Source organism: Carassius auratus, unplaced genomic scaffold, assembly GCF_003368295.1.
Source record: "Carassius auratus strain Wakin unplaced genomic scaffold, ASM336829v1 scaf_tig00004606, whole genome shotgun sequence".
NCBI lineage: Eukaryota > Metazoa > Chordata > Actinopteri > Cypriniformes > Cyprinidae > Carassius > Carassius auratus.
In genome coordinates this window covers 91209-108601 of record NW_020523610.1, presented here as the reverse complement: position 1 = coordinate 108601, position 17393 = coordinate 91209, and the positions used below count along the sequence as shown (strand labels likewise).

The window sequence follows — 17393 nt, the reverse complement described above, 5'->3', positions numbered from 1 at the left end:
TGCTATGGCTAGCCTTCATCCAAATCAAATTTTTAAAAAAATATATTATTCTGTTCCTTTTTCTGAATGTGCCCTGCAAGTCCTATTCTTATTCAATCATATTTGTACAATGCATTCATTTCATTACACGATTTTCTTCAACTTTTAAAATTGTCTACATTATACATAAAGCTTTTATTTTCTTTTTTATTTAAAGCAGTTTGATAAGAGCAGTAAAGCATCTTAAGAAATATTAAAGTGATGTTCTGTTTTTTTATCAGGATGCCGCCCAGTCTTGTGACATTGAATGTATGCCAACATTCCACTTCTACAAGAAGGGGAAGAAGGTTTGTTCTGTTGTCTTTCCTAGTTGAGCTTATAATAATCTCACAACTATACAAAGTCTATGAGAAAGGAGTGTTTGATTTACTTCCAGTTATTGTTTAGTTGATTTCATCTGCTGTTTTCTCTTGTAGCTGGATAAACTCTCTGGGTCTGACCAGGATGAACTGACAAAGATGCTGGACGAACACAAGGCTAAGCCTGATATGACCCACTCATTAATGTTACCTGTGCAGCCTAAGCTCCAATTTTACAACCAATAACTCCCCATTTGTTTTGTTATTCATGAAGAACTTTCATTTTCTAGTCATTACACAGCAATTTTAGCAGGTCCAAATCTGCCTTACAAAATCTTTCATCCATTTCCATGATTACCCCTGTATGTTTCTGTGTGTTCACTCGTAACTTTGTGTTTTTTTCAATTACAATAAACACAAGAATGGAGCATGCTGATTTTGTGCTTTAGAAGACTTCAAGTGCATATTAGACATTAAATGTCTATTTCTCCACCTCTTGTTGGTTCATTGTCCCAGGCCCTGATGTGATTGATGCCTGTCGTTGGCCTTTTCTCTGTATGCACTGTATTGTTAAAGGTTTTTTTTGGTAGCTGCAAGAATGGTTTGTGACCAGCTTGTTGTGTCTGGACGGGGTTGCAATCATGTGTTTAGTGGTTTTTATTCTAGCATCTTTATCACTAAGGTAATCTTATTTGAAGTCAAGCATTGGCAATTTTACATTCTGATCAAGGGTTATACAGAAAGAGTGACTGTTTCCATGCTACTGAGTGTGAAAATCGCATCAATCTCGAAAGGAATCTCTTGTCAAACAGTGCGTGAATAGTTAACTCCGTTGTTTTGTGTTGCTTGATGAGAGCCTATATCAAAAGATTGTTTATAAATGCATTCTCAGTAAGTTTTAACATTGAATGGTTGTGTATGTACTATGCTATGGTATCAATATTTGACCATAGGTTTGGGGAACAGTCCTTTTTTTGTTGGTTTTTGGCCACCACCATTCAAGAAGTATGCATGTCCATGAAGATGACCCCTGAAGTGATCAAAGACTTATAACACAGAATCTTTTACAATTCCTGAAATGTGTCTCCGAAAACAAAATTATGGATGGGATCAAATAGCTAGTGTGCAGGCTTTATATCGAATGTGTAATGGATGTTAGAATAGACTTATAAGTGAAAGATAAAGTGTTTTGCATTGAGAAGAGAGAGAGAGAGATTATGATAAAAACGTTCCTCTGACGACAGAGAAGAGCCTTGCTGCCATCTAGCGATCATTATGAGGAACAATCAGCCTACAGTAGGCCTACAGTTACGCACTGCCCAATAAAATCATATTTTAAACCTAAAATTAAATTTCCAGGTTATGTTTGCCAATCTTGTAGTGTCCTGATGTTGTTTTAAATTTGAATGATTGCAAAACATGACGTAGGCTACTTTAGCGAAAGACGATTTAATTCCCGTCTATTTCATATTTGCTTTATTAAATGAGGAATGGCATCTTATTCTATGTTCTAAATGTTTTATCAAACGCGTTTTCTTCATTTTATTTTTTTACTTCGAATAGAATCAAGCAATAGGCCACATGTAGAAGGAAATAAGTGGAAGAACATTTCCACGTGATTTGTTCTGGTCTTCCAGATGGTTGCTGGTGGTTTCGCAGCACTGGCTATTTTTATTAGATCAGATTAAAGGACGATTTTATTTAACTAATGTACGAAGTGCTGAGGGACTAGATGACCCCATTTAGCAGGCAACCCCACGGGACAGGACAGTCTGTGTGTTTATATCTTATCTCTACTCTTCAGCAGCACATCCAAACAAACCTCCGTCCTCTCTCCCCTCTCCCTCACATGTGTCTCACCCTGAAGATGAGTAATGGCGGTGTCATAGTGACACTTCTCGATTCATCATAATCAGAAGCCAGCGTGCCAAAGCAGCACAGCACAGAAGAGAAAGACTCCAAGAGAAGGGGAGTGATTCATTAGGCGAAGATATTAAACGACGCTATTTAGCATATGTGCCTTTAATTAGGATATAAAGAGTCTCTCTCATTACCATTTCTCCTCTTAGGTTTTATTCAAACAAGCAACAACGTACATTTTTTATTACTTTCATTTATTATTCTTTCTTTCTGATAAAGACTAACTCGTAGTAGACAAGATTTCGTTTTTCACAAATGAAAACGATGTGAGGGGTAGATTCAGTGTCGGTCATATTCGTGTGTATATTACAGTTTTATCAGAACATTTTAATAATGCCTACAAACCACTGAACAATTACGGTCTCGTTGTCCTTAAATATATATATATATACACGTACCTACCTTAACTATGGCCCATTTCTTGTTTTACCATTTTGTTCTCCTTTTCTTCAGTTTCTTTCTTATATAATTTAAACTGACATATAAACATAAAACTTGCTATACTCTTTTCTTCAATCAAATAAACTGCAGAGACATATTTTAATGAGAACATTTTTAATGATCAATCTCTTTAATGTATTTTTTCTGAAAAACAAATTCTTTGTAACTCTCTGGCATTACCATTTACATAATTCTGTACATGAAAAAAAGAAAGGGAAAAAAAGCACTGCTTTAGATACAGAGTAAAATTTTTAAACTAGAAAAAAACCTTCAAAATAAAAATCAGAGGAGGTTTACATTACAAATTAGTAGTAAGACATTGTCTGAAGTGCAATGGTATAGCTCAGATGAGTTTAAAAGTGGAAAAAAAAGATGAAATAAAAATACTTCTCTATCTTAAACAGCAATATCTTTACAGTGAGTAGAGACGTATCCTCTGATGTATTTAAAATTGTAAAAACATATTTACAAATAACTGTATCTGATATATATATCTTTATCCATCACATATATGTCAGCACCAGTACGAAATAAAAAGAAGAAAAAGATAAGCTTGATGACTTCAACAAAAATCAAAAACATGTTCATCTTGGTCCCAGATTGTTGATATTTGGTGAGACGGCACGAGGACGCGGGCTTTACCCTCTCCATCTGCAATCCTCTTGACAGAGCAACAATATAACACTGCGAAACACTGAAGATGTGAATGCGGTCAATCTCCCATTAAGACAAAAAATAAGAAAAAAGGGCAAGTCAGTCACAATGTTACATTCATATTCATTCTTCAGAGAGCGGGAAACAATAAAACTAGAGTTTGATTACAAAGACACCATGACTACAATACCATAATAGCACAGCAACACACAACAGAGCAGAAACGACTGATGTTCTTATTTGTGTGGCATCTCATGGTAAACAACAAAAAACTAAAGTCAGGCTACTAAGATGCCATATATTGTGACTTCTTTTGAAATTAGCTGACAAACTCACAACAATGAACACAAGTTGGAGGAAATGGGTCGTAAATATATTAACAAATCGATTTTTTGTTTTGGTTGAAATTGTGTCACAGTTGAAAGAGAAAGAGGACGTTGTATGCAACAGAGTTGGCTTGATGTAGTCTTGACGTGCTTGTCTTTCCTGTCAGACAATGTGTGGCAGGGAAAGGAGTGTCAAGAGCTGGGAGTGGTGCAGTGAAAATGAAACGTGAAGGAAACTAATAAATATTTGTCATTTGAAGAGTAAAATAAAAGATGAAAAGTGGTATGACCCATGAGCGGAGATACATATGGTGTATTTCATTTTTTTCTTATTAAAATATCTTTAACCAGTGTTCACAAGCAGTAATGTTCTGGTAAAGAAAGGAATAAAAAATAGGATGTTGGTTAGCATTTAAATATTGAAAGAAAATTTAAATACGCAAATGTCTGTGGGCCGTTGAAATCTTTAAACTTTATGAGTTAAATGTCATAGTATCCTTTCTAGCTGCCATTGTGACTAAAGAAAGCATATTTCTCACAGTTTTAGGGAGGGGAGGGAGACGTTTGTAGCTGCCAAATCTCTTCAAGCTTTATTAACAAACACCTAGCTGACAAACACACACATGGCTTCACTCTTCTACTGACACCGGTCGCCTAGCGACAGCAGAGCATCCATCTTGCATGCACTGAGAGCACGCAGAGTCTGATGTGTTTTGTTGTGATGCTCACACACACACACACAAGCACAAACCACAGCAAATGCAGAGGATGAACACGTGTCAAAAAGGGAGAGAGAGAAGATACGAAAGAGAAGAAAGAGGTGTGGGTCAACTGTTTGGTTTGGAAAAGTGATCTATTGTTGACAAAGGCCCACCACAAATTTCCACACACTCTTTCATACATGAGCAGGGTGTCAGAATAATGGTAAACTAAAAACACATTCAAATCTTTCCCAATGTCATTTTGCAGGTTTTCAGTGCCTCTTGCCCTTAATGTAGCAGAAAGGACATGAGAGGGGGGAAAGAAGAGAGAGAAATGAATCAAATGTGTATTTCTTCAAAAAAAAAAAAAACAAAAAAAAAAAAACACAGAACACTGGATCCTTACTTGAGAAGCAACCCAAACAGAGAGGAATTGGTTTAAATATTGTGACAGCACACACATGTAATACACAACATGTAATATATTTCTTAGATTTGTCGACCATGTAATAAAAAAAAAAAAAAAAAAAAATCAAACAATAAAACGAATCACATTTTCAATAAAATTGTCCTGTTAAAAAAATCCCTTAGGCTATTGGCTGGGGAAAAACTCATCCATCCAACCTTCCGTCGAATCCAAATCTGTCCCATCCGACAAGCCGAACGAAACCCCGGCCCCAGCCCCTGATTGGCTGCCGTAACCGTACGCCAGGTCCTGACTGGACGTCCTCTGGTAGCCCTGAGGCTGACCCCCTGGCATGTACGGCCCACCCCCTCCCGATGCTCCCGGCATGCCCTGAGCAGGGCCCTGTCCAAAAGCAGCCATGTTGGGCACACCCTGGTTCATACCTGGCATCACCATTCCCCGCGGCTGGTTGGTCCTTGGTTGTCCTGCCATGTGCGGCATCATCGGTCCACCCATTGCCGCTGGGTTTATCGAACGAGGGTCCACCATAGTCTGTCCGCCCATCGCTTGTGCGAAATGCTGCTTGGCCATTCTCGGAGCCTGGCCACCTTGCATGGAATACGCAGGGTTACTGTTAAACACCACCATGTCGTTTGAAGTCCTTCCACCCATGGCTTGTATGTTTTGCTGCTGCTGCTGCGGCCAAGTCTGGCCTCCGCCTCCCATCATGCCTTGCAGTCTCTGAACTTTGGCCATCGGCTGCCCACCAGGGGCAACAACGGCTGATTTTATTTGCTGCTGCGGGAGTGATGGGTTCATTAGCATTCCCTGCCCATATCCGCCTCCGCCGACCATCCCTTGCCCGACGGCGCCCGCTTGTCTCTGTGCCATCACCATGCCGGGCTGGTTAGGATGGTGCTGCTGTTGCTGTTGGAGCATTTGGCCCATATTTGGGTTCATACCTTGGTACATCCCGGTCTGTGTACCCGGCTGGCCTCCGTACGCCATACTCATGTCACCCTGCGAAGGTATGGCGCCCGAGTTCTGGACGGGCGTCATCTGCAGTATCCCGGGGTTCTGCTGCTGCTGCTGCTGCAGAAGTCGAGCGTTGCGCATGTTCTGCAGTGTCTGGTTTCTTGCTGCCATCTCCTGGGGCGTGCCTAAAATAATTTACAATTAAATAATATTAACAGACATCTGTTGTTCTCATTACATTTCCAGTACATCAAAGGCTTGTTTCAATTAAAGTCTAATGGCATTAGTTTCAAGAGCATAGCGAATCACTATCATTTATATATGATGACATAAACTGCACACTGAAACCTTGTCAGATGTCTGTGCATCAAATTATTAATTCCATGTTTGACAACTTACTGCTTCGATGAGCACACATGTATTAAATGTTAAATCATGTTGACAAGACAAAATTGATATAAAGATAAATAAAATGTTTGTAGCCCTAACACACGACTGAAAAATACTGCTTTTCAGAATAATTTGAGTTTATGAAGCTGCATTTCTGATATCGTTGTCAGATTTTACTGTTGATATGAAATATTTTATTAAAATGTACTCTGGTCAAACTGTTTTTTAGATTTTAGTTTCCATTCTAATAGACAGAAATTGTACTTTTACCTTCATTTAATGTTTGTAAAAGATGACCTGCGAATGTACTGATTTTCATTCAAGTCAAATAACCAAAGGAACATATGAAATATAATGTTACTGGTGCCTAAATTTAAGTTTTACATTCAACAACAAAAATAAATAAAAAGTTGGGCTCCCTGTAACTGCAACAGTCTTAGTTCAAGTGAATGTATGTGTGTGTGTTCATTAGAAATGCTGACAGATGCACTGGGTGTTTAAGTGGCAAGGCATAATTTTAAAAATGTGAATGAGAAAATTACTTTCATTTTAAAATGGAGAAATGCACTTAGAGGTTTAAAGGAGTGGAGATTCACTAATTACTTCAGGGTCTTACATTGCTAAACACCATAAGCCATTGGGGCCACAAAGTAATATGGTCATTACATCTAGTGGCAAAGTGTTTCGTGTTTGGGCATGGATATTTTTTTTTTTCTGTGTACTTGTGTGCGTCTTGCCTTGAAACTGCTGGAGCGGGTATGGATTCCTCTGTGCCTGACTCATCTGTCTGGGGAGATGCTGCTGTTGTTGTAACTGGAAAAAGAAGGGAAGCAAAGCAGAAAAATGCATGAATATCAATATTCCTTATCGATAGTAACAGAAAGCAGAACTCCGAAACCACGGAGGGTCAGCAGCTGCTTACACACTCACAAGTGTGGCTATTTCATACGAGTATTTGAAACAAAAGCCCTGCCGTTTCAGTGGCACTCACCTGTTCTGCCAGCATGTGCTGCTGCTGTTGCTGTTGTCTCTGCTCTCTCATAAGCTGTGCTTTCTGCTGCTCCATCAGATGGAGCTGGACCCTCTTTTCCTGCTCCATAGCGATCATCTGCTTCATCATGGCCGCCTGCTGTTGCTGCTGTGGATTGGGCATATATCCGCCAGGCCCCGGCCCATTAGGCCCTGCTGATGTCACACCCCCCGGTCCTCCGTGAGGTGGCTGAACTCCACCAGCCTGCCGCGGCAGACCAACCACACCTTCCTACAGGCACAAGAAAAGAGAGCCGATCAGACACTTCATTCATACACTTCATTTATTTAGCCATTAAATTATTGACAACTAGCATGATACGGTTCTAATTCCCTAACAGATTATTTTCAGAGTGAGCTGTCAGTTGATGTCTGAGGACTGGTACTGAATTAAACAATATACATTTCACATAAAATAACAAAAGCAATCATTTCAAATAATTGCTGTTCTTTTGAACATATATTGATAAGAAACATTGATGAGAACTGTTTCTTGAGCAGCAAATCAGCAGGTTGGAATGATCCGAAGGAACATGCAACACTGAAGAATGGAATAATGGCTACTGAAAATTCAGCTTTATTAAAACAGGATTAAATTACATTGCAAAATATATCAAAACTTGTTTCCCTAATGAAAAATAACGGAAAAAAAAAAAACTCAAAACAAAGTGGGATAAAAGGAGCTGTGGAGATCTTGTCTGGGGAGAGGAAAAGATTTCCCTCTGAATAGTGGTTAAGGTAATATAAAATGACTTCTAACACACTGGAAATAGACTGCGGTCTTGTCTGAGACAATATAAACTGAGATCCAAAGCAAAGAGACATGAGACCCAGACCAAGTGTTTATAGTCTTACAGATCTGACGTCCAAGAAAACTAAACTGAAACGCCACGCAACTGTTGTTAAGCCTTTTGCTACTTTTTAATAGGAACAGTTAGAGCTAGACTAGGGGATGTTGGACAGAGAAGGGGGAACTGTTGCAAACTGGATTCAAACTTGCATTATCCGCACAAGCACCACATAATTCAATGTGCCCGAGCACATTCACTAACCACAAGGCTCCAATCTGGAGCGATCATTTTATTTAAACCAGCTCTCCACGAGGCTCTTATAACAGAATAAATAATGAAACACAAACATGCGCACGCCACAGGAGACTGTTCAGATAAATCTAGACCAGACTGGTCAATGAGCACAAATCTGTGTGTGGACAGCTGGATCTCTTCTGTTAACCAGTCATGCTGCCCAAATCTCTGTTGAAAGCCGGACAGGCCAGAGGGGGGCAGTGTTGATCTTTTTTTCCCCATCACTCCTTTAGTCTCTCTCTCACTCCCTTTTTGAGTCGTCATCTATCTCTATTTCTTCCACCTCTGTGCCCATGTCTCCATTCCGTTCTCCGTCTTTCCCTCCTTCCTCCACATTTCCCTTAACCTCCTCTCTTTTTCTTCTCTTTCACCCTCACCGCCTTACACACTCGTTTTCATTACGATCCCCTGATCCCCCCCTTTCCCTTCAGCTCTCTCTGCAGATGGCTTAATCATGAGTGGTGTAAAAGATGTGTCTCCTTCTTCCTGCCGGATAATGCGTGTGAGCCAAAGACTCCTCAGCCGAGCATGGAGAGAAAGAGAGATGAGGGGTGAGAGAAAAGGATTCAAATGACAGAAAAAAAAACATTAAGGAGAGGGAGAGAGAAAAAAACAGGAAAGAGCAACAGAGAGATCGAGAGAGAGAGAGAGAAAGCAGGTAGCCAGGCAACAGTGGCTGTAATGTTGAGCAGATGGTGCTCATAGGAGCCATGATGGACAACAGCGGGCAGCAGCCGCGCAAGAGAGAGAGAGAGAGAGAGAGAGAGACCCAGAGAGAGCAGCGTAAATTAAGTCCCTCTCTTTTATCCTTTCTTCCTCCTCTTTCTGTCTCCTTTGCTGATTCCATATCCATCTTTTCTCTTTCGTTCACACGTGTGAACCACTCTTGATCCTACAGTTTGCGCTTTGTCATCTTTGAAACTAAACTGTCAACTTAAAAGGTTGTTGAAGACTGGAGGATCAGTGCAAATACAGTAAGAATTTTTTGTATAATAAGATGGTTTATAAACTGACAGAATGATTACGGAATTTGAAATTGTTGCTGAAAGAGTAGTAGTGCATATTTTCTGCAGCAGTAGCACAACCAAAAAAGTAATTGGGTGAATATGTTTCCAAACCGGTTTCCAGAACACTCAGGCCCTGTCCACATGAAGACGGACTTTACCCCAATCCGATCTTTTTTTTCCTCGTCTCAAGAAATATCTGCATCCACACGAAACAGCATAATGATGTAGAATACATGCCAGACCAGTATGTGGCGCTGTAATTCTGCCACAGAGATACACTAAAAACAGAGAAGAAGACTTGGACTATGCTCATAAACCTTGCGTGTGGTACACAAACGAACATGGAACAATACATTTATTAATCAGTGTTAATGTTAGTTAATAAAAAGACAATCGTTCAGTGTTTGTTCATGTTTTTGTTGCTGTTACGTGATGTAGAGGTGTCTGACTAGGGGGGCGACGTGGGCTGATGACGTCATCGTTTCAGAAAATATACGGATTAGCCGTCCAGACGAAAACGCAAAGACGGCGTTTTCAAATTTATCCACTCTGGGACCCGGTTTCAAAAAATTGCGGTTTCACCTGATGAAAACGCCGGATCCGTGTGGACGAAACCCTATCCGATAAAAAATTTGTGCGTATTCACAGAAACGCGTCTCCATGTGGACGGGGCCTCATACTGCCCCTGTTTAGGCAAACAAGTAACCCTGCCCCAAACTCATGCCACTGGTCTATGCAGAAGCTGACCACCCAGTCAAACAGCAATGTTTTGTAATCACCACAGAACTTGCACTCTTCAAAGATGTGTACCTAGAAATGGAAAGTTTTTTAAACAAAATGTGCAATTTCTGTAGCACCAGTATCACTAAATGGAACTGAAAAAAAAAAAAAATGTTCTGGCATGAAACTCTAGATGGCACAGTCTGATAGATCTAACACAGCATGACATAATGACAACATCACGTCACAGCTGATTGGTTCTCTTCTGTATCGGCAGCCAATGAGCTCGCTGCTCAACATTCAAATACTTGGCTAATGATTGTGTTAGCAGTTTGCAGTGCACTTCAGAAACCCTCCACCTTCACCAGCTCCACCTGTATAGATCTACTATGGGGTGATCATGTATGCTATGTGGGTTATTAATGTTACATGTGCAGCAGCAGAATTTCTTACATGCTCAGCAGTATGTTGTGGATGTATTGGCAGTAGCAAGTCTTGGTACTTGTTCTGCTGCCACAGCAGCAGCAGCGTAAGCAGGTCTATTCTGCCAAGACCAAACACATTAACATTGTCATGTACATTACCACGCAAATCACTCAGAGTTGTCATGACAGAACTAAAATAATGACTTCAAACAGGTTTCCTGCACAAGTTCTCCAGTGTATTTACACTTTTAGGAGAAATCAACCTATGGTTTACGTGCAGTTGTCTAAGAAGAAAGTATTTTAAAATGTAAATGACACTCTAAGCTGGGTGAAAACATTAAGTGTGAGTTTTTTTTGGCATCACTGTGATAGAACTGACAGGAAGCAAAGTGGGGGAGAGATAAGTGGTGGGGGATTCGAGTCAGGATTCGAACTCGGGATGCTCGTAGCACAATGGCGCTGTTTCGGCGTGCTGCTCACAAGGCTATTGGTGCAAATTTTTACCTAAGTCACACTCAGATTCATAGGATAGATCAGAACTGATAGGAAGCTAAGTGGGAGAGTGATAGGAGTAGGATAGGGAAAGGTCCTCGAGTCGGGATAGCCCATAGCACACTGTATGTTGGTGCACTGGTGCCAACTAAATGCGAGGCTTTACCAAAGTCAACAAACAGGCAAGACTATCTGATGACGGTGAACTCTTAAAAGTTCAGCTCATCTGCAGTTGTTCAAGGTGTTGAAGGATGTGCTAAGGAAAACAGCTCACTGCAGTTTGAACAAAGCAATACACAGTGCAATACAGAGAGTCAGAGTGATTGCTTTCATTGATCTCATGCATACACACACAAACACACATTGATTACCAGTAGTGAGCCTCGGCCCAGATCAGACACTAATCTGAGGGGCTTGCTCACATCATTCCCTATAATAATACACCACGTGCCAACACACTCATGAGGGTGTTTGTGTAGTGACTGGCCGATTCATCAAATCTGAGTTGAATACTGACAGATGTGCACATAAACACAAGCTATGGCATCTTAAACGTGGTAAAGAATTTTGGCAATGCCAGTGATGCATAAATTTAGCCTTGGCTGATCAAGTTAAGGCCCAATATGGCTTAAAAGACCCCAGAGACAGCTTGAGATGCTCCCACATGGATGACAGAATTTTTAATGGTCAATGCCTGGTGGTACACCCCCTATAACCACTGCTCTTGTATTTATGCATGCGTTTTTTATGCAAAGCAGCTTGGTGCTTTATCAGTTCATGCAATCCCTGGTAACTGAAATTACGACCTTCACATTGGTAGCTATGCTTTACTTTTACTCTCAAGCAGCACTACCTAAGAAGGATCGATTAAACAGATTGATGAAATAAAAATACACTGCAACAAAGGTGTGGAGGGGCCGCCGTCTATCAAAATCACCAGGTGCTGCTGCCTTTATCAGATTATTTGCTTGAATATCAATCGCATCAAATCTACAAACAAATGAGAGCCTGGCAGGCATGGATCACCAGCCAAAACCAAGAAATCTACATCACAAATTGACTACAAACAAAAGCACGTTTTATATGATCCTTACATCTACTGGTGCAATGACAAAAGAACAAAGAAATGCCAGAGTAGCCGTTTTTTTTGTGTCAAAGCCTCCATAACACACCTGTTATGAGGTAGAACCGGCCGGAGTGCAGCCCACCCTCTCATTTCCCACTCTTCCGTCCCCTTTTGCACAAACTCTCCACCTCTCTCTACCCCAACCTTTTGCCCTCCCTTCCCTCCCATGTTGCATTATCTTTCCCAGCTTCTATATTCCCTTTCTCCCTCTCTCTATTCCTCTGCACAGAAGCCATTAGTGGTGGCCGTAAAGCCATATTTCTGTCTACAGCTCAATTACACGCACACACACTCACGCGTGCAAAGGTTCAGTGCCAGTTCATTGAGCATTATGGATAGAAACCCATCCACGGCTCTGATTTCTCCATATGAATCCCTAATAAACAATTCCAGTAAACAGACCGAAACGTCAAATGATGATGTTAACCCCCAGATGTTCATTTCAACCACATCTACAAAATCAGCTGTCACTTAAAATAGCGTGAAATGAAATTAAACGATCGCTCTTTGAGAAAGACGAGCGTTAAAATGCAAGAGAGACGGTGTCTGAATGAGCCTACTTGTTTTCCTTTGTTTGGACGAGTGTGCATTGTTCGTTGGCTTCGCCTCAAAGTTTCAGAAATAAATAGGGAGCACACACGGCTTAATTAAACACAGACGGACTCTCTCTGTGTGGATCTGCAGGTAGAGGTAAGAGGAGAACATGACGAAATCTGATGTAAGGATGAGAAAGTAAAGATAACAGAAGCACAGCGAAATAGATGTCTCCCTCATGCTTCCTCGCTCTGTTATGCTCACTCTTCCTGTCTACCACTCTTTTTTCTCTTTATGAGGGATAAAATGCAGTATTTGGAGCAAAAAGCTATTCTGTTCTGCTTTTTTAAAGGAAAAAAGACAAGAAAAGCCATATAGAGTGCCACACAAAATCAGATTCTAAGTTCTAACTTAACTACATTATTATTTATTAAACATTTGGGGTAATTTGTTCATGTTCTCAGATACCAAAAATAATGCAACACATCTTCTGTGTTTTCTACCCTGGTTTTGGAGAAAAACCTGTGAGATTTGTATGCATTCGTGCGACCTGCATGTGTCATGCGATATGTAGATTTACTCTTAAAATACAACAGAAATCAGTTGAATGTCACAACAGGTGCTTGTGCGTGTCTGTTTCAAAATCTTCTCTCATTCTTTCTCCTCTTATCTCTCCTTTGTTTCTCGCAGCTGTGCCTTGTTGAAAGCGATCATGACTAATTATTCAAGGCTCGACAGAAGCAGAAATTATGATGAACTTTATTATCCGAGAGAGAGAGAGAGAGAGAGAGAGAGAGAGAGAGAGAGAGAGAGAGAGAGAGAGAGAGAAAGAGCGGAGGGAAATGTTTTAAGCTGTTGAAACGGTGTTTGATTGGTGAAGGGTTTTTAAGTGCGTCTGCGTCTGTGACAGATTAATTTTCATCTTTTACTGTCTCACTTCCCTGGGATGAGTGAACCAATCATGGCTCTTCTCTCAAGAGATGAGATAAAACGACCAATCACAGCCTCAGATCTGCTTTCTTTATTGTCCAACATTCCCACACAGGAAGGCAAGCGCAGGCTCTGATAAATCGAGTGTGTGGGTACGTGTGGAATGAGGGAAGCAGAGTGTGTCAATACTACATATGAGCTTTGTTCCAAATCCTAATAAGCTGCCCACCTAGAAAGCATTTTAAGGCACCACAAAGAACAAAAAGGCAACGTTACGATGCCTTGTCAAGGGAGGCCAAGCAAAAATGGAAATTCTGTCATCATTTACTCAGTCTCATGTCATTCTAATTTTTTTTTTTTCTGTAGAAATCTAGATATAAAATAATATATAAAATATCTTCTTGTGTTCTACAGAAGGCGGCATTCAGGTTTGGTACAAAATTTTGGAGTAAATAATAGAATTTTCATTTTTAGGTGAACTATCCCTTAGATTCCTTGTTCTATGACTTTAAGATACCTTGTTTAAGCCCATATCTAAGGCAGCTCTGACCCATTGCACAAAAGACAATCCCACAATCCACTGCAAAAATGTTCATGTAAAGCAAGAGAAATTATATGTATCAATAACAACAAATAGACTATTTCACACGACATTAGCACAACCTTTGCATTTTATGCTTATCAGTGCGTCAAGCTGTTAGCTTAGCAACATGCTAACATCAAATCCCATTGGAATCAATTGTGAGTCGGGTCTCTGTGCCCTCCCAGTGCTATATGTGTGACGCAAAGAAGTGCTACCTACGTAAAGTGTCCCAAATCACTCACTAGTGAAATTTCGGATGCTGCCTTACAAGGTAGCTGTCTATATAGGTGCTAGGTTTCAGAAAGGAGCCGTATTGTTTATAATCGGATTTGCAACATGACAGCATTGTGTGTTTGTGATGTGTGTGAGCATGCGCTAGCATGGCTTTAGTGTTCAGTTTCACAACCGCCCTCTCCCAGGCACTTTTTCTCCTGAGCAGCAATTACCAGGGCCTTGATTTATGTGTCCAGTCAAAGAAGCCTCCTCCCCCTCTTTTTTCCTGCCTCTCTCGCAGGCCTTTTATCAGCAAGTCACTCTCTAACAGCACCATAGCCACCCCTGAGACAGACCTCATCAGATAACACACACAAACGCACGCACGCAATGAAAAAGGCCTCATCCTCTTGGGATGGGGCACATTCGATTAAGTATCTGAGAGCGTAGTATCCATGCGTACACCTGTACGTGTGCATCGTGTTGTATGTTAATGCGGAGGGCACCACACGCAGCTCTTTCTCTGTCTTGCATGTTCTGTCTATAGTGAGAGATGGGTGGGGGAGGGACAGAAGAATGCACAGCCTCGGAGGACTTCCGATCCTAGAGTGAGGGAGGGAGAGAGCGAGAGAGAGAGAGATGGTGGAGAGGAAAAAGGGAGGTAAACAATCCGGCACACTTACAGAGCGCAGAGGGGAAATAGAGAGGATGAGTAAACGTGTTTAAGAACACACACACACACACACACACACACACACACACACAACACTGCCTCAAAAGAGCTGTTCGTGGGCGAGACTCTGACACACACTCGTTCGTTCGACAAGGAGAGGAAAAGGCAAAGAGGAAGAGACGAGGTGTCTGTTTTTTTTTTAAACAGCGTGACAGTGTTGACTGTTGACGGCTGGGAGTGTCATTGTGGGCAACGAGAGGGAATTACCAGACATGAAGCAAACTAATTACTGGCTGATTCACTAATTACCTCCAGAGAACGAGACAGAGAGAGAGCTGCTAAGTGAGCATCTCCCCTCCTGTCATAAAATAATGGGAGAGGAAAAGAACAGCAGCCTGACACAATGTGCTTCGTGACATCATAATGAGAAATGAACAAAGGCCCATTTGTTGCGTTTTTCTTAAAATCGTGCTGCTGAACCTGTTGGTTTAAAACTAGAACTACTGTAAACGCACATAAAAACATTTTGCAATGTTTGGATTACTAATACACTTTCTATTGATGTTAGGCCTAACATCTATTTGGTTTTTTTACAGTACAACCTTTCAAAGTGTAATCCATTTAATAGTGCGCTTGACATATGCTTAGAAGTAGGCCTAATCCTTGTTCAGAGTTGCAGTTTTTTTTCCCCAAAAGTTATGAGCGAAAATAATGTATTTGTTCTCGTTTAAAGTAGAGTTGCAGGTGGCTTTTAATTCCCCAAAACAAGCACCGATCAATGCAGGTGTCAATTGTTTTATTTTTTACTGTCTTTAATAGTCCTGCCTCCTTCGGCTTCTTTTCTAACTGTGAAACAACAGCCCAGCTTTGACGCCTCCTTGTGGACAAACTACTGTAATTTGCATTGAAACAAATAATGTGCTGTGTACATACACTACACTATGTGCACGCTGATAATGAAATTAACTTCACGCAGACTGTACACATACCCTAGCTTATGCTTAAAAAAACTAACTATAGTTTAGGTATTAGTTGGTCATAAATGTATGTAAATACATTTCCCTACTAACCTGCAGCAGTCTAGCGGTCACCTGAGCGCTCATAAACAGTGTTTTTCCATTTACGGATCATATTTCATACCTGTTGAGTTATCATTTATAAACGAATTTGACTAATGAACAAGATTTGCTTTTGTGTTATGTGTGTGTGTGTATATATATATATATATAAATCATTAAAGAATAAAGGGTAACATACAGACAGAGCTACTACTATAAATATTTAGAATATTGGCATTAACATGCAAATGACATACAGTGACATGATTTTAAAAAATAAAAAAAATTATTAAAAAATGTTGCATTACATTAAATTGTTCTCCTATTATTCATCAGAATTTCTTCTTTTGTCTCTGAAAATGTCAGAATTTTTAAGTCTTCTTGCAAAGACTCATTTTAAATGCCGTTTAGTCAACTTGCAGATATAGCACATTCAACATATTTGTAACCGGATCTTGCGAGTCATACTTGGGTGTGTCACGAAGATCAGTGCAAGTAGACCAAGGAGTGTCTTAACGTTGCGTTTGCTGTCCCAACAACCACCACACCCAAAGGTAATATTGTGGCTCCTGAGAGGGTCATGTCTATATTGATTTCCTCTCGAACTGCTAAAGAGGGAGAAACACTGTGCAGGAGAGCGAGACAGAAAGAAAGAAACAAGATTATGACAGTGGCAGAGATGTCGGGGGGAGTGGTAATTACTTAGATAAAGAGAAAGAGCGAGGGAGTGAACGAAAGAGAGACTGTGTGACAGAGTGAGAAAAGAGAGTGAGGGAAGGAGGGAATGCTGACACTAGCGGAGAGACAAAGATCTAGATAGAGGAGAGAAAGAGAGGCTCATTTGCAGTCTGTCTTTGTGGAGAGGGTCATGAGCTTTTGCACACGCTCAGAGCGTGCCTGTCTACATTAGCTAGCAGAGCGCGTAGCGACGGGGGCTAACGCTAGATCTCACACACGCTCCACAACGGAGGGATGAAAGACACAGGTTAAGACCCTTAAATATCACTGGGATTTAGGTCTGAGAGAGAAACAGTGAGAGACAGAGTGATTCAAATAAAAGTAGTGTGAGTTTTTAGAAAAGAAAATGTTATTTTAAAGTCATTTCAAAAAATGAACATTCTGTTATTAATTACTCACCCTCATGTCGTTCCAAACTTGTCAGACCTTTGTTTATTAGCAGAACACAAATTAAAATATGTTTGATGAAATCCAAGAGCTTTTAGACACTGCATAGACAGCAACGCAACTATCATGTAAAGGAAACAGAAATAACAACTGTGTCGTGGTACTGACTGTATGGGAAGACTGACATGGAAGAGAAGAAATTCTTGTGTTATTTTTGTTTTCTTTGCGCTTATAAAATTAAG

At 40.5% G+C, this 17393-nt stretch overlaps 1 pseudogene; it reads right to left on the bottom strand.

Moving 5' to 3' along the window:
* Positions 1 to 3455: 3455 nt before the first annotated feature.
* The window catches only part of LOC113070603 (mastermind-like protein 3), a 105140-nt pseudogene continuing 91202 nt past the window's right edge, over positions 3456 to 17393 (bottom strand).